Source organism: Hirundo rustica, chromosome 13 (assembly GCF_015227805.2).
Source record: "Hirundo rustica isolate bHirRus1 chromosome 13, bHirRus1.pri.v3, whole genome shotgun sequence".
Lineage (NCBI taxonomy): Eukaryota > Metazoa > Chordata > Aves > Passeriformes > Hirundinidae > Hirundo > Hirundo rustica.
In genome coordinates, this window is record NC_053462.1 from 10486258 (window position 1) to 10506884 (window position 20627).

At 42.6% G+C, this 20627-nt stretch overlaps 1 protein-coding gene across 5 annotated transcripts in view; it reads left to right on the forward strand.

Annotated features, from left to right (window-relative positions):
* PDE8A (phosphodiesterase 8A) overlaps positions 1-20627 on the forward strand; it is a 145132-nt gene that overhangs the window by 67464 nt on the left and 57041 nt on the right. The window lies entirely within an intron of this gene.

The following is a 20627-nucleotide window of genomic DNA, read 5'->3' on the forward strand; positions in this document are numbered from 1 at the left end:
ATTTTTTAAAGGGGTGCTAGGGACCATGATTTACCTTACATCTAGTTTTGCCAGTGCCATTCCAGTTATAAGTGCTGCTGGAAAGTAATGGAAATGCCGTGATTGCATCATTTGCAGTCCTTCAGAGATTCACCACAGTTCAGTCAACAGCCAGGCAGCTGCTCTACCTGGAGGTTTTGTTGACACTGTGTCTGTTTCTGCAGTCTTTATCCTGCAGCAGCATTCACAAATGCAGCTGTCGCCCTGATTTCTGCAGACTTCTATCTCTGAATGAATCCTACTGAGATAAAGTGTGCTACTTGTGCACAAGCGCTCGCGTGAGCGAGGGTCCCAGTCTGTAAAAAACATACCATGAATAAATAATGTTATGGAGAGGAAGGTGAGGAGTAAATCTCTGCCACTAAAAGGAAGGTAGTTCTACCCAGCCATTGTCATAGAAAGACATTTTCGTTTTCCTCCTCCACTTTGACAAGTAGCTTGGGGAACACTAATTTGATCTTTTTATTCATCAGGCTGTTCAAGACCAGAAGCAAACTATTGAATAAATTGTTTCTTCCTAAAATTCTGTATCACAAGAAGAGATTTTTAAAAAGAGAAGACTCTGGAATAGGCAAGCACGTGTTGCATGCTGAGGGTTGGAAATAAGTCCTCATGTTTATGGAACAGCTTTCTTTTGCAGAAAGAACAGCCAACTCCATGTATTAATAAGTAATGCAGTGACAATGAGTTAATAGTGGTTGTTGAGCAGAGGGTAACAGATGGCCCCTGGGGTGAGTGTGCTCCCTGTCCCAGCTGACGCTGTGAGCAGCACAGCCCTGCACAAGTGGCTTGTGAATGGTGCAAAGCCAGGGCTCTGCATCTTCTCTGGGGACAATTCTTGTTATTGCTGTACGAGCCCTGTACACTTCTACGCTCAGCTTGGGGGTGGAACTTCAGCTACTTAGTCTTAGATGTCAACTTAAAAGTTTCTACTGCTTTCACTTGTGCTACATTTTACTCTTGGTTAATTATTTTGCATGCTAGCTTTGCTTTTTTTACCTGTGCCTCAGGTTTTTGTGTGCAAGAACAGACTATTGGTCCTTTTCTGCACGCTAGAAAGTCTCCTTTTGTATCATGGAACAATTCTTTTTTCAAGGTCTAATACTGTGTTTTAAGGATCTGTTGTTCTCCTTGATTAAAAAATGAAAAAGGAGGACAATTTTACATGGTTTATTGTACACCACTTCCAAGACATTATCTGTCTGAGAAAGGGAGAACTTGGTAGCATCGTGGAAAAAAGCCACAGTCAGCGTATAAACACCATGGAAGTAAGAAAACTCAGAGAAATCGGAGTGAAGCTCCCTAACTGGGGCATTTGTGCAGAGTTATAATCAATTTTCTCTTTGTCTTTACTGTGTCAGCATGGTCCACTCAGGAATTCATGGTGCCAGTGCCTCTCTGGAGCTTTTAATGCATCCCTGACTATCCCCAGGAATTATCTCATGTGAATGTGGAGTCACGTCTGTGTAGTGGGGCATTGTCCTCTGGTGGGAATTGAAACAGGAATCAGCATACTTCTGAGGGCTCTTACCATGATGTTGGCTGCTTCTGGGGTCTGAGGTGGCTGAGGTCCATCCTCTGCCCTGAGCTTCCGATGAGCTGTTTGTGCTGTTCATGGAAGGGCAGCTGCAGCACAGCAGAGCAGGGCTGCTCTTATCAACTATATCTGCCACTTTTATGCTTATTGAGCCTTGAGGGAAGAGTCTTTCTGTCTTTTTAGCATTGTGTTAAAATCCTGTTTAGCTGCCATGTATTTCCTTGATCTTTTCTTTCCCATAATCACCAATTAGCAAGATGTGTGCGTACATGCAGATTCTTCCTTGCTAATTAGCCGATTCCTAATGCCCTGTGGAATCACTGTCATGAACGAGTTTTATGTAACCTCTCACTCCTCATGTACCTCCTCTGTCCAGGTGACACAGCACAGTCAGCTCCAGATGAAAGCACCCAGGCAATTGTGTTTCTAAAAATGCCCTTATTACAGGTTTAAAGTTGACACATGTCAGCCGTAAGCAAAGCCCTGCAGTAAATGTGCCACTCCTCATTCAGGCCAGCTTAGTCCACCCCTCTGGGAGTCTGGGAAAACACGCCTTGCAGGGAGCCCCAGAGGCCAGCAAAACAGGCACTGTCAGACAAATTAAATATGATCAGAAGTTGCTGAATCTCTATGGTTTAACAACAAATCATATATAGTAGTCAGCAGAAATATGAATATGTGGTGTAAATGAGGCATTCTGTGTCCAATTATCCTCAGGTCCCTTAGCTATTTAGTTATTTATTGCTTTATAGAATTTTCTGAATAAATCCACACAAGGGAGGCAGAGGTACTAAATCAAAATGAAGGCAGCACACAGACATGTACAGGAGTCACAGCACACACAACCCCAGTAGGCCAGCTCCCATCTTACTCTGCATGTTGTTTACATGCTACGTGCCATTTTCTGCCAAAGTAAAGATTCCTATCATCATGGTGGCTTTCTTTGATGTCCAGCGGGGCAGATGTCTTGTACACATGGAGGAAACTGAAAAAGTCTTTGTTCTGCCCTATCCAAAGGTCATGCTTCCCAGAGGGGGACTTCTTCAGAGCCAAATCTTTCAGGATTTTAGTGCTGTCTGGGAATAAGTAGAGAACAGTTTTCCACAAATCAAACCTGCGTCTTGGTAATGAGTTGTGGAGTATTCATGGAGGGAGATTTCAGTTTTGAGCTTTAAGAGGGCCCAGGTATGGTAAGCTTTTGTAGCTTATAGGCATCACACTCCACTGGAGCTACTGACAGAGACTGTAAGTGTTAAACTGGTCTGTGCACGCAACTATCCCAGCACTGGGGCTGCTCCCAGAGATGGAGGCTTTGTGTGCTGTCAGGGACAGGGATTAGGAGCTGCAGGGCAGCCCTGCTGGAGGGGTGACAGTCTCTGACGTCTGCCAGCATCACCAGCCACGGGTCAGGGAGAGCAGGCTCTGCTGAAAAGGGAGGGAAATCCCAACTTAATCTGCTTGTGGTAGATCCTCTTTCCTGGTCTCTCCCCAGGGCAGCAAAAGTTCCCTGTGAAGGAAAATGGGGTGACTGAGGATGATCCCTGGCTATAGTGATGGAGCTGAGAAGCAAAGACATTCAAAATGTTAAAATAGTGAAATGCAACAGTGAGAGCAGCTGCTTCCCTGCTGCGTTGCTGGCTGCACTGCCTGCTGGGGACTTGGGTGGCACAGCTTGTGGTGGCCATAGGACAGGCTTGCAGCTCTCTGCCACTGACTGCTGAGGCTGTTACTGGTCTGGCTGGGGCTTCCACCCATCCCTGGTTAATGGAAACAAGAGGGCAAGTGGATGTTTTAAAAGGAGATCAAATAAATAGAACTGAGAGAGGGACATAAGGCAGTGAGAGTGAGGCAGGGAAAAAGAGGAAAAAACACTGAAACATGAGGTAGGGAGGAGAGAAAATGTGGACAATGAGGAAAAAGGGGAACAAAAGTATGGCAAACAGTGAAACGGGAGGAGTGCTTGCTTCCTCAGCTGCCCTGACCTGGCAGGGGTTGACCCTGAGCCAACCCTCCTGAAGCATCTCCCCCTCCCCATGAACTGTCCTGGCCCAGGACACAGTGCCCAGCTGTTCCCTGTTCTACAGCACAGCCTGACCCTCACCTGCCTTGTGGAGGGCAAGGTCTGCAGGAGTGGGGAAAACAGCCCTCCAGGTCTGCCTGCTCCTGCTGCATTCTGAAAGGACTGATCCTTCAGCATCAGTGCCGTCCATTTCATACTCAGGTCTCCTTAGGAAGACAAAAGGTCATCTTCAAGGGAAGTTTAGGTTTGTGTCTTCGTTGTTTCCTAGTGTGATCAGTAGAGTTGTTTCCTCGTGCTGATAGAGTGCAGGCAGAGGGAGGGGATGGGAGACATCCTTGCTAGCAGATGCACTGTTTCACTGAGGCACCACTGCCTGTGCTAAGACAAGGCGAGGATGGGTTCAAAGACCACATTTCTCAGTCCGGTAAATATGGTTTGCAGCACTAAAGGATTTTGCAAGTCATTCCAAGGTCCGTGGACGTTTGAGCTCCTGCCTCAAAGTTGTGTCAGACTCCTGCTGTTGTTCCCCTGGCCTGGCAATGTGGACTTTGCTCTGGTTGTGACTAGGTTAGAAAGGAACCAGTCCAAAACTCCCCCCTACCCCCAGCTGTCTGCGATTCATTACTTATGCTTCCCTGTTCTTGGCAGACCTCACGAAGCTATGGATCTTACTGCCTAGTCTCAGAGCTGGGCCCTGTGTCTTGTGACTGTCTCCTTCCTGTTCTGCTTGTCTACTTTTTTTTTTTTTTTTTTTTTTTTTTTCCCCTGTAAATTTATGGCCATATGCACTAGGATAACTGCAGTTGCTGGTGGGAAAGGTGCTCATTGCTGTGTGCGTGCATTCACATGGACTGCTGTGTGCCAATTAAATATACCAACGTTAAGAAAAATGTCTTTCAAATTAAAATTCAGTAGCAAACTCCCCCTTAATTACTACTCATTAAAAGCAATGTAACAGTCAGTTAAAAGCTTTGCCAAACAATAACAATAATCTTGTAAAACCCCATCATGGTGTTCAAGCAATACTTTGCCAAAGATCATTAATTGGGTACGTGTGAATTTTTATGTTCTCTCTAATTTAGTTTTCAGCTGTTAACTGGAAAACCTGTTTTATCTGCTGAAGGGACATGCCATGCGGATGACATACTGCTTGAGGCTGGGAGGAAATAGGAAGAAATATTTCTCGGGTGCAATAGGGCAGGAGAGACCGAGGCTAACCAGGCAGACTGATTTTCAGGGGAGTCACCAGACTGCAGCACTACCTACACTCGTGCCGGAAAGCTGCTTTGCTTTTCTGCCAGATGGGAAGTTATGACCCGGTTACAGGAGCTGGTAGGCAATCATTTTTCAAAGAACAAAAGAATGGGTAACCGGGAAATGTTGAGATGAATTAAAGAGGTAAGGGAAGGAGTTCCCATCTGTGTAGTTGGAGACACTCGTCTGTCCAGAAGAAGGGTGGAATAGAAGGTGCTGAGGTTCTGGTGGAGTAGGGTCCAGTGCTGCTCAGCTGTGGGTCTGAACGTGGCCCCCTGAGACGTGTGGCAGATGACACGTCCCAAGGTGATGAATGCGGCTTCTGGGCCTCCTGCTGCTTCATTCTGGAAGCATCTGCAGCCAGAAAATGAGGATGAGGAACAGAAAGTCTCCTCTCTGGATTGGCCATGGCCAAAGTGATGTGCGTGCCATGGGGATCCCCCTTTAACCTTGACTGACAAGTGAAGGAGAATATTTGTACTGACATCTTTGTTCCACAGTAAAACGAGACATAGGTAGTTTCGTGCTTTGAGCAAATGTAAGCCTTTGATGTGGTTGTGTTTGATAAAGTTAATCTGATAATATCAATGTACTTACAAAAAAGGCTTAGTATTAATGAATATTTTTGCCAAATAGTCTTATCTACTTTATGGTCCAGATACTGAACCATTTGGGAAAAAAACCACACAAGAACCTAAAAGTGAATAGAGAGGTTTTGTAACTACATCTTTTGAAGACCTTAAATACCCACATCCTTGAATAGACTTTTATGAACAAAAAGCTGCTGAGGTTTTTGCGCTGGAAGTCTTTGAAAGTCAGTTTCTTTCCTGTTTCACTGCCAAGGCCCAGCCCAACTTCTTCAAAAGCTGATAAAATTGCAAATGCCTGAAATGGGATGGAGAGCAGCAATACCTCATGCAGCTGATGCATTCCCAGTGTAACAAAGAGGTAACAAGCAGATTACTATATATGATCTCAGGTGAGAGTAAATTACTACGATTTTCAAAACTAAATGTTGATGGAAGAACTTTAAACCTGCAGTTAGGCGTTTTGAATGAAATGTTAAGAGGAAATAAGAGAAGACTTTCATGTGGCATTACTTCCAAGGGTGGATGATGTGATTTTGAAGAGGGACTTAAAGATCAATGTTTGTTGGTGGGGTTTTTTTTGGTTGGTGTTTTTTTTTTGGGTTTTTTTTTTTTTTTTAAACATAGAAATATTCTATATAGATGCTTAGTTATCCCAGTCTCACTGAGCATGCTGACTGCTCCAAAGGCTGGCTGTGCTTTAGTTTTGAAGCGTCATTCGTGTGCCTTTCAATGAATTTGGAGCTGAGTTTGAGCTGGACTTTCCAGAACTTGCAAACAGAAACAAATAAAGCTTCTCATTCCAAGGACTGAGGCTAAATTATTTAGTTTTTTTAAGGTAATTAAGATAAATTTTGTCTGTAGTCATTGTAGTGTTAAGGAGAGTTAGCTTGAGTTGAACAGATGTAAAGTAAGGCAGTTTCTGTTGTGGAAAGGGAGCTTGAGCTCTCTGAATTTTGCTTTACTTTGCCAGAGCAGGTCTAACAGACTCACTGTGTGTGGAGCTGCCAAACTGAGAATCACACTGCCTGGGCAGGTAAGAAAATAAACAGTGAATGTGCAGCCCCTTTAAGTAACAGCTGTAGGAGAGTCAGCTGAAGTTCTCAGAATGAAGGCACCCAGAAGTAATTCCTCAAGTTTTGTCCGAGTGTTTGACTCAGTCCCATTCCCCCTTAGTACCTGTGGGAATTCTGTATGGAGCAGGGATGAACAGATCACTTACAGCATGCTATAAATGTACTTCTTGAAGGGAGTTCAGCTTTTCTTTATACTCTGAGTGCTGTCTCTGGGACCACTTTTCCTCCCAACTGTCTGAAAAACCTTTCCTCCCTTTTTCTTTAGAATTCAAGCAACTCTCTTGTAGTTTCCAGTACCCGTTGAGGTAATGAAGGATTTTAGCCCAGGCCAGAGGACTACACAAACTCTGTTTTAGGATGCACTCGCAATCATGTGGCTGTGCAGCTGCCTGCTCCTCTTCTCTGGGACGAGTGAGCTCTGTGTGCTGCTGAGCAGTTGCTTTTCTTCAAAACCCTAAAATCACATGCTGACTAGTGAGATTACTGTTCAGTCAGGACATGGTTGTAATTATATTTAATGTATTAAAGGCGTAAAGAGCCCGAGTCAGTAATTTTTATGACCTGTGTAATGACAACCATAAAACCAGCAGATTTGGTTCCCCAATCACATTTGTGCTCTTGTGCTTTGGAGTTGGGGATGGAAGGTTTAAAAGTTAAATTTCAAATAGAACACATTTGGGGTTTTGGTATAGTGACTTTGTTTCTGCTTAATGCATTTTCTTGGATTTAAAACCTTTTTCATACCACTTGTTCACTATTTCACTGGCCACTGTGGAAGTGGATTAAGCACACAACAAGCACATAGAGGCAAAAGGGCTTTGAACAAAGGCATTTGAATTTTTTGTGTTCTGGGGACATACACAGTTATTGGAGTAGGAGGATGACCTGGGTCATGAAGGTCAGTCCTCTGCTATTATGGGCAGCCACAGCGTTAAATAAATGTCTTTCATAAATGCATCCTGTACTGTCTCAAAGCTAACTACTTTTCAGCCTTTCCCTGTTTCTATTTGAAGCTTGTTCTTTTTGAGGGTTTCTAATCCTTCTTATTTCAAGCCTGAACTTATTTACGGTGAGTTGATACCTGCTTGGGCTTATTTGCTGCTCTGAAAGCTGCCAGCATTGCTGACAGCAGCAGCCATGCCCGACCAGGTAACTATGGTTGTCTCCAGTCTGTGGAAAGCAGTGCCTTCCACTCTGGCAGTGCTTTTCCCCCGTGTCACACCCCATCCAGCTGTCCCATTGTTCCCTCTGTGTCATGCACTTGATCTGTAAGATGTCGCCCATCGTTGTGTTTTGGTGATCCAGCAAAACAGCATCCCAGGGCTGTTGGATGTACTGGTGATAGAAATAAACATAAACAGAGGAGCTGATGGGACCTCAAAGCTGAAAAGGCACTTGAGGCTTTCCTGTTGCAGCAGCAGTGAAGAATGTTACAAGGAGCAAATCCAGCAAAGGGAGACTTGATTTGGATCTCCCCATCTGAGACTGTGATCCTTGGGCACTTGGTCCTGCTGTACCTCAGCTGATCCTCCTGGGGTGCCACACAGCACACGACTGACAACAGCCTTCTGGACCACCTGGGAAGATCATGTGGGAGACACCAGACATTTCAAATGGGGCAAAACCACCTGTGTTTAGATGAAAATGTCTGGGGATCTTAAAAGTTCTCTTTCTGGGCAGTTTTGTTAGTGTATCAGCATTGTGATGCACTTAATTATAACTACAAAGAGTAACAGTAAATATATTTTGAGACTTGTAGTAAAGGGAAAACCAGGAAGAGCAGGTTAAAAAGTAGAACGAACTGAACAGAACTTGCCTACCTGCCCTTTATACAACAGCCTCTCTCCATGCTTTCCCTAAAGTATTTAGCAGATCATTAACAGATTATTTTTCTCTGTATGTGTTGTCTGTTGTGAAGTTTTGCTTGTGTAAGTCTTGCATCTCATGTGGTGAGGCTGTTCATATAAAAAAGGACGGTAGTATAAGGAAGAATTGAGGGCTGCAGCGTCATTAGGCTAGAGGCCAAATTTCTGATGTTTGCAAGTAATATCAATGCTTAATTAATATGTTACAATGATGAACACTCATGATCATCTCATTCAAGTCTTCCTCCTTGTATTACATTCCCTATTTGATTTTAATTTAAAAAAAGGAGTTTTTGACACAATTTATCAGTTAGCAGTGTGTGATGAAAAACTGTCCAGTATAATGTGCTGCAGGTTTTGTTCCTCACCTTCTCCCCTCGAGATGAAGCATTGTTTAACTGAGCAGCTTTCATGTCTGCAGACTCCATTGATTTATTTCATGCAAGCCCTTTGTAGCTGTGTTGTTACTATGGCAATAAGAAAACATAAACAGAATAAAAGAGTAATGGCGATAAGGAATTGTTAGCTGGCAGCAGAGATGATACATTTTGACCCTTTGTGAGATTTCTTTGTTGGCTGAGGACAAACAGCAAAGGAAAGGGATGGATTTCATCTGTCATAGGGACAGTATCCAGGTGGAGAATATGCTGAGTTGAGAAGGGGTGCATTAACTTCAGGACACCCTTAAACCTTTGGTACCTTTGACAAAGCTCCAGGGCCCAAAAAGATGTCCAGAAACGTTGGAATGAAGACACAGAATTAATTGCCCTTATTCTGTCCTGGAATGTGAGCTATTCTGGCTGCTGGGGATGAGTAGAATGCACCTCATTCAAAAGACAGGAGCAGCAGTATGTTTTATTAGGTGAAATAAAAATTTGACAGCATTCAATAAGTTTGGTGGTATTTAATGAAATTTAACAGGGGTTTGCTGTGGGTCAGTAAGTTTGATGGCAAGGTTCACCTTATTAATTACTGCGTGGAAGAAACATACAAAGGAAAATTGGATTAGGATCTGGTTAGTATGATTCACAGAGAGACCACAGACCTTCCTCTCGAGTCACGAGGTTCAGAGTGGACCCCCTTGGTTTCTGAGCTACTTCTGGAGCCTCGGTGCGACTGGGCCAGTCTTAGACTCAGACTTGGACAAAGGTGTAAGTTTGCTGAAATTATTAAATTTATGCCAAATAATATTGAGTAGCTACATAGATTAATAATGTCTCATTAGAATTAATTCAGTGTGCTTAATTTAGGGGATCTCTCTGCCTCGGGCAGGGAAGGCTCTCTTAGGTAAGGAATCTCAAACCTGGAGAGGCATCCCTGCTAAAAGGGAGACTCATGGGTGCTGCACTTGAGCTGCAGCTGAGGGAGAGCTCAGATCTGGCTGAACTGAGGGAAATATTTACAGAGTGAAGTAGTTGGTTGTTAGTCAATCGTATAAAAAATATGATGTTTTTGATTTAGCTCTGATATCTTGCTCTGTGCTTAGGTTATCTTGCATTTTTGGGATGCTTTGAGATGACCTTTCAAAGTATGCTTCTGAGGCACCTTCAGTGCCCTGTGCTCACACAGGGATTGGGACTTGTTGCATCTTCATCAGCATGAACCAAAGTCCAGCCTGTGGTCGGTGCCTGTCACACTGCTCCGCAGCTCCGCTTCTGTAGGAATTAATTGTCATCTGTTAAGTGTTGGTTGGGTTGAACTCTTCACGTTTTTTCACCTCCTGAGAGATGCCAGCTCTCAGCAGCTCCTCCCCACTCAGCAGGCGGAAGGGCAGTGCCACTGGCTGTGCTGGAGGAGGACTGGACGTGACCAGGGGCCTCTCGGACCTCGCACATCCCCAGGGACCCTGCGGGGCCAGGGCTTTGGAACACAGGCTTTGTCGCAGGTTTGCGTAGTCCTGACCCAGTGAACTGCAACCTGCTGGTCTGGAGGCACTCCAGAAAATGGAATTGCTAAGTCATGTGTGGAGTTAGCAAGGGAAAAAGAACAGTTCACTCTCACCAGAACTGGAGGTTGTGTTCAAAGCACGGCCCCTTGCTGGGTGAATGTGCAGCTCTTGGAGCTGCTGCAGTGACAGCTGCTGATGCTTTCCTGCATCCCTCAAGTGGGGTCTTTGCTGACTGCTCATTCACATCTGTTAGAAATGCTGCAGGCTGTGTAGAGCTGGGTGTCATGGATTTCTGCTAGAGTTGCACTCCGGAATAATCTTTCGAGTCGGTTTCAAGTTTAGATCAGGTTTGCCAATTTTTTTATCTTGCCCAGACTTTTCGAGGAGTAAGGTGCTGCACAGCAGGAGCTGAAGTACTAAAATCTTACCAACCATGTTAAAATTGATTTGAAATCTAGGGATTAACTAGTGCAAAAGTGAAACTAGTGAAATAATGACTAGTGACTTTATAACTTTCCAATGTAAACAGATGACAAGATGGATGCTGAGCCTGTGTGTTGCCTTTCTTATTTTTAAGGACTGTTAATTTTAATATCAGCTGCTAGGGAGTCTTGAGCTTTATAGTACATGTAGAAAGCTGTCAGCCATGAAACATAGTTGCAGCTGTGAAATGTGTAACTTCCAAAATAATAGTCAAAAGGGTCAGGTCCTCACCTGAGGGCATCTTTGCTACTACCATTACTTATATTCATTAATGTGATATTCTGATGCCCCTTAATTAGGTCTCTTTGAGTGATGGTAACAGCAGTAAACTGTTGGTGCACTAAAAACACTTTTGCCTCAGAAGAAATGGAGTAGAAGTTAACAAGAAATGCAAGGTTCAAGACCAGAAGTACTGGAGGTGTTTTTCTTAGCATGAAAGTTGAAAATCTTGGTATATGTTAGCCTGAATTTTATGGTTGGCATATGTAATATACAGCATAGTATTGCAATGCAAAAAAATTAATGTATTGTTTGTAGACATTCAAAGACTATTTATATGGTATAAACCATTTTTCTGCTGGGATACCTCAGAGGCAGGACTGGGAGAGATGTGGCTGTGTAGCCCAGGACTACATTTACCTTTTTTTTTCTGATGGATCTGTTGAAACAGGTCCATTGTAACTCTCAGGGGGGCTGTGCTGAGAAGCAGCACATGTCTCATGTGTCCTGAGCAGGGCCAATACCAAGGAGTGTTCTCCACAGAGATTCCCCTTGGAGAATAAAAAGACTTTGTTCATTGCCTTCCTGGTGCTCCAATGATAGCACCTTCCAGAAGCTGGGATGTACGAAAGTGGGAAGTATACAATAATGACAGTTTGGCTTTGGAAGTATACAATAATGACAGTTTCCTGGTAATTTGCAATAGCTGTTAATGTATAGAGAGTTAGAGAACAAAGAAATGGAATATAGATTTATCAATATCAAATAGTTTTATAGATATAAACGTACATATAGCTCTGTTTCCTAGTCTCCTGAGAATACTTACTCCACCCTCCTTGGCTTAGTTGCAGGAAAGTAAATGTATGGCTTTTGAACTATTAAGTTAAAACTACATCTTCTTAGCAAATGGAAATTATTCTCTTTTCAAGATGGTTCAAAGCTAACCTGGTACTGTACAGTATATGCACACAGCTTTTAAAAGCTTCACTTGATCATAGGCATGATTTCATATTGAAGCAGTGTTGTACTCTCTGACCATCCCCTTAAAACAAGCTAAGATAAAAGAAACATTTTTTCCATTTTAAGCAGTCATTAGGCATTACGCAACTATTTCCTTTGTATTTTCTACTTTGCCAGAACCTCATTGAGCTTAAGTGTGCGAAGTGTGGCTAATCTGTTGTTTTCCAATGAGCTTTTCTCTATCTGTTTATAAATCGACAAAAACTTCATTTAGGAGTTTGTATGCTCTGGGGGTGTCAGTAAGCACTAACTGAGATTGGTATTTTGTTTTGAGATATCTGTGAGAAGTGTAATTATACAGTTATGTCCTGCTAGGATTTCTAGTGTCTTTACTAGAGTACATAGTTAATCCCAGCTCTTGTAATAAACAGTGGAATTCTCTCTTTGGGGACTGACAAAATCAGTCCAAGTGCAATCCTAAGAGTAAGATGTAATTCCTACAATGTCTAGGTTGTCTGATTGAAAGTGAATGTCTGTTATAAACTTGCTTGTGTACAACACCAAGCTGTGTTTCAGCAAGAACTTAAGCACAAGCTTAACTTAAAATTCTCTTGATTGTAGTAAGATACATTTGTGTGCTGGACATGCAGAGCATTGGTTTTCAACAAAATAAATTCCAAGGAAGTCAGTGCCTGTGCTCTCCCTAGGCATTTCCTATAAACTGGGATTCAGCTGGTTAGGACTGTCAGATACACCTGTGTTCAGCTGTGTGTGCCTGCATCTCTCTGCAATCCCTCCCACAAGTTCTGCTCAAATTATTTTGGACTATTGCTCAAAAATTGTAGCTTATACAGCTACCATAACAGGGTTTGCAAGCCTTTCTTTGTGGCTTTTAAAATGTTTTTAAATGCTTTGACTTAAAGGAAAATAACAAGTCCTTTACCTCTATGAACTAACCAACCTTCAAATCTGAGGAGGAAGTAATAAATTTTTCAGAACAGTATGCTTCAAATTACATAAAAGGATGATCTCTAGTACATAAAAGAGCACAGTGTCTGCCATAGACCTATATTCACCCAAAATAAAAGAATAAAAAGAACATATTTGTGAGGTATTGGTTCTTCTGTAATATTCTAAGGAATAATTGCTATTTTTACTAGATTGCACTCTTAGGGGTTTTTTTTCATCAGCCCATCTTGAAAGCTTCCAGTTACTGTGTTCTGAGGCTGTTTCTTGAGAGTTAATTATTTGGCTCTAAAGTCTCTTCACTCCAAAAGCCCTAGACCTTGTCTCCTTCTTAAATTTACATTTTTTATTCATTTGATATAGTTTTTAAATTTTCCATGTAAAAACAATTGCTTTTTACTGGAAAGTAATCTTCATTGTTTACAAGGAGGATAAATTCATTCAAAATTATACATAGTGACATGAAGGACTTTTATAAATAAAACATGCTAAAGAGCATCTGAATTCTCTTTTTTAAACATTAATTTCATTTTCCACATACACTGATTTCCTTTGGTATGTCAGTGTGGGTATCCTGCTGAAGCTCAAGGGACAGAAGCTCCCAAATCTCACTCCACTACCAGCAGGCAGCCAGTTCTTTGAGCTCTCCTGTCTCCTAAGCTCCTTTGGATCTGAAACACAGGCTCCTGCGTTCCTCTGTGAGTCAAACAGGTGATGGGAATTTCCAGTTTTTTAGTTCTGGCATCTTAATTGTGTGACTGTGACATGGTGGAGGTTCATTATCCTCCTTTGCTCCCATTCATGTACCTAGAGCTGAACTTCATAGCACCAGGAAGCAGCCATAGTCCCACCAACCAGAGGACTCATGGCAAAAAAAAAAACCCCAAAATACTCCAGCTTTTTACCTTAAAAGGTACCAGTGTACCTTAAAACCATCAATGTTTCTGCACATGCACGTTTCTCTTTTTCTGCTCTTTAGCTGGGTAGGTAAGTGGGGATGCTTGGCGTGTCTGTGCATCAAGGAATTGAGCCCTGAAAATAACTGTGTTCAGGACACTGCTTCTGTTGTATTCAGGGAAAGAGAAGTCACTGCTGGAAATCAGTTTTAGAACAAGAATCACCTTATCAAGGATCAAATAAGAAAAGTCCTGAATCCATAAATCAAATCATGATGGTTTTGTGTGTGATCTGTTACCTATATCAGCATTATTACTTTATTTATGGCCCTTTTTTAGGAAGCTTAGGTTCACTGTTCATTTGTGATTTTCCTGCCTAAGTTCAACTGCTGTGTTTCTCTTGCAGTCTGGAGTCTTTTTCCCCTGAGCAGACAGGTTTCTTTATCCCCACCTTCAAATGGCATAATGTCATTTTCTTGCAAGGCATTCAGTGTGTTCATGTAGCCAGAAACATAGATTTTTTTGTTCCAACTCTTCTGCCATGTTGAAGAATTTTTAAGTATACATTCCTAGTGTATGACCTCTTTGGCTGTATGGTGATTATTAATATTACAGAAGCAGCTAAGAGGAAATTACATCAGTAGATAAGATGAACTGTGCAATAGCAGAAGCTTTATTCACACTGAATACACTATTCATTTGCACAGAAAGATCATTTCTCAATTCAAAGAGGAATATTCTAATTTAAGTCTAACTTCAGCCATATGTCCAAATCTCTACGGAAACAAAGCTTACCAGTGTGCAGTGATCCTGTAAGAAACACATTCCCCTTTGTGGATGGGCACATGGTAGGTGCATCAAACTCTTGGAGCTCTTGTTTTTCCTGACAAGAACTCTTTTTATATCAGAACATATTTTAGTTTAGTCCATTTCCTAATTTAATGTAAAGTGATCTGAAATAGGGGAAATTGGGGAAATACCATAGTGGTCTTCAGGTTCATTCCCCTCTAAACCTAGGCTGGGTTTTTATTAGTAATTTAATCTTATTAAAAGGTGCTTTTACATTTCACTGAAGAAGTAAAATTTCAAAATACACCTTCATGAAATAAAATCATATGTAGAAATTTAATTGAACATGGGGGATAATGACAAATCCCAGGCACAGAAAGTTAAGAGGAGTTCTCTGCTTAGGTGCACAGGAATAAGCAGGAAACAGTGGCCTGGCTGCTGAATCAGTCTTAGCAGTATGGCATTGTAGAGATAACTGGAAAACATTTTGTGTTTTGTGGCATACGTGCTAGTCTGGGGCCTCAGACCGTTGAAAGGGGAGGGAATTTCTGTAGGAATTGCTGTCCTTTCTGCCAGATGCCATCGAGAAGAGTTAGTAACCAAACCCTGTCCACCGAATGCTCACTACAGCCACCCACCCTTCCTATGCTCTGCTTGATTCTGTGCTTGCACACAGTGGGATTCCATGGTTTCATTTATATTTACAACCACAAGCTGTCTGCCTTTGGTCACCTGTGTTGGCATAAATCAGACCCTAACAATGGAAAGCCCTAAAGAAGTGGTTGACAGGCTTGTGTAGTCATGTGTCTCCACTCGGGTTGTGTCACAGCACCACCATCGCTGTTCCTGCAGGTCAGAGCAAGGTCTTTTTCCCTAGCCATAAGCCTGAGTGCAAGGAAACATCGGAAAAGGAGTTGTAGCAAGGTAATGATTTCATCCTGAAGCCATGTGGGGTTCGCAGAAAACTTGTCTCGTGACACAATTGGCTTCTTGACATTGCTGGCACACCCAGGGGAATATCCTTCTCTGATAAACACTTTGGAGTTCCTCCAGGTTGATTTGCTTATTCTTTGTTCTTCTTTTGGAATTTTTTGCTACTGATGTATAGGCTTCTAATTTCACCACTTAAGCAAAGATAGGAGAGTATTGGGAATGATTAGTTTCAGAGGGGAGTTTGTTTTCTAAGCTCCTCATTCTTACATTCAAACTGAGGAGTCAGGGAAGAATGACAGAACTGGTGCAAACTCATACTCTGCTGAAGAACAAATTAATTGAAGCCAGGAAGATTCTGATGTAGGTAGATTGATGAGTGAAAAGCAGGGTTTTTTTGTTTATAAACCTGCTGGATTTTATTGGCATTTGTTGCTCTTTGGGTGCATGTATTTATTTATTTTTGCCTAGCTGTTTGTTAGTCTGTAGCTACTTGCCAGGATTTAGGAAGAACAAAGCTTGCTCAAATCATGGGTTATATTGCAGATAGATTTGGCCCCGTGTGTTTGCCTTGTCATTTGACTGCAGCGTTGACATGGTTATTGGTGTGTCTTCCTCCCCATGATTACATAGTACATTTTCTGTCTCCAAAGAGAGGAGATTTTGGCAAGGAGAGCTGAGAAGCATCTGCCTCTTTCCTGTTGTTCTCTCTGTTACTAAGAGTAGGGCTGTCTCATGGACAGCTCTAAATTTAGCTGCTAATTTTCATCTTAGGAGTCAGCTCTGCTTAGATTTTGGCTAGAGGGGATACCTGGATGAGATGAGAGCCTGGGTTTGGTACCTATGGAATTGCATCCCCCTGGGAATATCCCTGTGTATTTTCTGTAAGATCCCCAGATGCTTCCAGGTTATAAAGCTCCTGGTCTGACTTGTTTGTCAACAGTTTAAGAACCAGTTCCAAATAGGACCTAATTTCTCTACATCCCTTTCAAAGGAATAGCACAAAAAGCAAAATTACATGCCTTGGTGGTCTCTTTACACATAAACGTGTAGGCAAGAGAGTTTTCCCAGGGGTTTCCATCTTTCTCGACACAGTTGATTGGAATTCATTAGTGAAGCTCCGTGTTTGTGGTCACTGGTCAAATATTACTTCTTGCAGTTAAGAGACTGGACAGAGATGGGTAGAATTGTATTCTGTGGGAGCAAAAATATCCTCCTTACATTTCCTTCCTGCCTGCTGTAACCTGGCTTTGAACAGCCTTCATTGTATGCCTACCTGAGAGGTTAATTTTTCGGATCACATTTGACATTTGCCAATAGCTGAAAATAGGAGAGCAGATTCCACAAAGCAAACACTGAAATCCAAAAGAGAGATATCATACTTACTGTGTGGTTCCACCAGCAAAATGCATCCTTCATATCAAAGCATTTAAGCAAGATTATGGGTCATATGTCTACATATCCATTGTACATATAAGACAGATGGTAGTATGATCATCATGAAGTGGGACATGCATTACTGGTACTGCCTTCCATACTTTCACTGGAATTTATCCTTTCTACTCAAATCAACTTTTTGTGTGTTCTAAAATAATGGGAATATTTGCAAAATATGTACAATATCAACAATATGAATTCTCAAAAACTATTTTGAGGATCAGAAAGGTAAGGACTTGGAGTCAGATATTAAACAGAAGAAACTGGTGTAGTTCCTAGATTTCTAAGGAGCAGCTCCAACTTGGATCCGCCAAAGATCTCTCCCTATTTCATTGAAACGGTAATTTTCATGCAAAACACACCAGACATCACAGGATTCCTGTAGTTCCGGCCCATTTGTCTGCTGCTGCTAGGAAGTTGTTTACTCTTTTGTATCACTCTCTGCTGACGTCTGCTCACTGAACAATGTCATCAAATTTCCTGTTTTTTGGCTTGTGGAAAGTAGCTCCCCCACCTTATGCTCAGGCTTTGCTGCGTGGAGCCGGATGCACCCAGCAGACAGGATGTAGGGTTAAATGCAGCAGAGCTAAATAAATAAAGTAGGTGTTCAGTTGTGAACTAGGGCTGCCTACTTGCCAGGGGGGTAAATCTGACAGTTCAAACATTGAGCATGATAAAATACTTGTTTCAGGTTGTGGGGTTTTTTAATGGCTTTTGGATTTTTTTCCATGAGTTTATGTTAGCAGCTTCCTGAAGCAGCCTGAAATAGTTTATAATGTGGTGCTGTGTGATGTATGTGTGAAAACACCTCTGTCAGGTATTCACAGCATTCTGGTGCTGGTGCTGTAGTTCTGCAGGCAGAGGGGCTGCCAGCAGTGTGCTCATCAATAACTCCTCTGCTGCCAGAGCAGCAGTCTGGTGCTGAGCCCAGGAGTGCTGACACACTGCCAGGAGCTGATCTCCTTACGTTTTTGGTTTGCTTGTCTTCTGGCCAGTGCCACAGGGTCGTTAACTTCCACTTGGGCAAGCACCAGTGATTAGCAGAGCAGACCTTTGTTCAACAGGTCATCCAGACAAAGTTTGGGGTGCTTTCATTGATAACACCAACATTGTCATCTTGGCCTCCTGTCATTCATAGCAAGAGGCAGCACCCATTGTTAGAAAACCAACCCACCCAACCTCTGTAAAACAGGGCATGCTGTGTGCTTTATGCTTTATGAGTCTTGTGCTCCCCTCTCTTCTGTAGGTCTGTCATACTCTAAGTGGTTTCCCCCAACTTAGTGTTGCTCTCTTGTGGAATTCTGGTTTTCCTTTCTCCAAAGAGCATTTGATAATTTCATGAAAACAATTCTTGTAAGGATTCTCCTAAGATCCTTTATTAAAACAAAACAACGCCCCCCAAAGAAACAAAAACAAACAAACAGAAACCAAACCAAGCAACAAAAAAACCCCAACAGCAACCCACACCAAAATACCAGAAAAATAAAAATCCCACAACAAAGAACATTTGGAGTCAACTTGCAGAGCACTGAAAGAATGCAGGAGTATGTGATGCCAGACAGAACTACACGGTTTGCTGGAGTGATTTATACTAAGTATCCTGCCATTGGGGGTATTGAGTTTGTCTTTATTTTTTAAAGGTTTTTATTAAGGTACAGCCAGAACATTTTGTTACTGCCTTTCTCTACTAATTTTGTTGCACTGTCTCACTGATGCTTGCAGTAACTGGAAAGAGTCTGAGTGTGTGAAGTACTGAGTGTGGAGCATGTAGGCTGTCACCTCACTGAAATGCCAAGTTCTTGACATCATTTTTGACATCTTCATGCTTGGATCTCTGCAGAGACAAAAACGCTGTTTGCCTCGGAGTATCTTCTCTTATAATGAGAAAGGAATATAAGAGGGCTCCCTTGCAATACTGAGTTCCTGTTGTTGCAGCATCCTGCATCCATAATGGGGCCCATAGTCAGTATGTAGAAAAACGGACTGGATGCAGTACCCAGCCATGGGTACCTGTGTGAATCTGCCTTACATCTCCAGGTGTGGGCTTGCATTTTGAATAGGCTTGTCCCAATAAAACCATACCAATGCCTAAACATGAACATTTTCCAAGACAGGCTGCCAGGTTGGATGTGTTTGACTTGCACTTCAGTCAGGTAAACCCTTGTGGTGCAAGCCTTGCACTTTGAACAAATGAAAATAAAGTTGATCTAGTCCCTGGTACAGATGTGCCCATAGTGCAGGACCCACATCAGTCACCTTCTGACTTGGAACAAGCACTGTCTGCTGAGGGGGGCTCAGGAAAGATGCAGGAAAGGAGACGGCTGCAGACAATGAGTTTAGTGCCTAGGCAAAGGTAACTCTTCATCCAAACAACTGGCAGGGGTTTCTATCTCTTTGTTTCTCCTCTGCCCTTCTTCCTCTCTCTGTATTCCCTGTTCCCTCCTCTCCATGTTTTCTGAGGTTCATCCTGTACCTTTGTGCCTTCCCATCAGATAACAGTGGTGGTGTTTGATTCTTTTGACCTCTGCCCTCCCTCCATTGCTATTCTGTTTGCAGAACTGTCCATTTAAATTTCTCCTGTGCTCTTTTACATTCCCCATCACAGCTTCTGCCGAAGTTTGAACCTCTAATGGTGTTAACAGCCAACAAAAATAACCCTCAGGGTTACGTTTCCTCCGTGGCAAAGGTGGACAAAGCTCCCAGTTGCCTGTGTGGCGTGTAGGGCTGGGGAGCCCCCTGCCTTACTGGGGACAGGGCTCCGGGGGCTGTGCCCCCCATGCTCTCTGCAGAGCTGCCTGCACATGGGCTCTGCCAGCGTGGGGGGCCCAGCAAGGCTAAGACAGTCTGTTCCTTACCCTGCAGTGGACGAGGAGAGCTCAACAAATTGTGTCTCCAGGGCATCCTAGTACCAACCTTCTTCCTGGGGCCCTTGACAGGGACTGAGCCAAAGGGCTCAAAACCTGAGCCTCTGCCTCCTGCTCCTGGTTGAATTTATTCATAACTTGCCCTCATGGAGATTTATAAGTACAGGTGCAAGCTAAAACTCCTGAAAAGATGTCATTCATTTTATTTCTAACAAATAAATTCCAGATATTTGCCTCTAACTCCCAGAGTGCTGATATTGCTGATACTGGAGCTTGGGGCTCCAGTTGTTCAGTCTTGTGTTAGATGACAGAACAGAGAGTGAAATAAATGCTCACCATTGCCAGTGGTTTGCAGTCAAAGGGACACAAGGTTTTCTAACAAGATGAAACTCAGAGAGTTCCAGATGAGACTGGGAGGGTTGAGTTGAGAAGACAACTGGCTGGTACCGCAATGATGGAACAGTAGTAACTAGATCTAAAAGAAAATGAAAATAATCTTGTATGACAGAAAAAGTGGAAATAATGGAATATTTCAGAAAGAAAGCATGCTATCAAGTATTGCAAAAAATAGGTCCATACTTATCATAAGGTATTTCTTGCTGCAGACTCTGTGAAAAACTTATGTGGGAAGATTTGCATAGTTCTGCTTGCAAAAGCTGTAGCTTAATTCTCGGTGTCAAACTTGGGGGAGGAAGTGTTTTTATTTGACTGGCAGAGCCAAGAGATTATTCTTACTCTAGAAAAAAAACCCCAAAATAACAACAAACCAAACAGCAAGGCAGTCCAATGGTAGTCCTGGTAATTCTATATGTCCTAT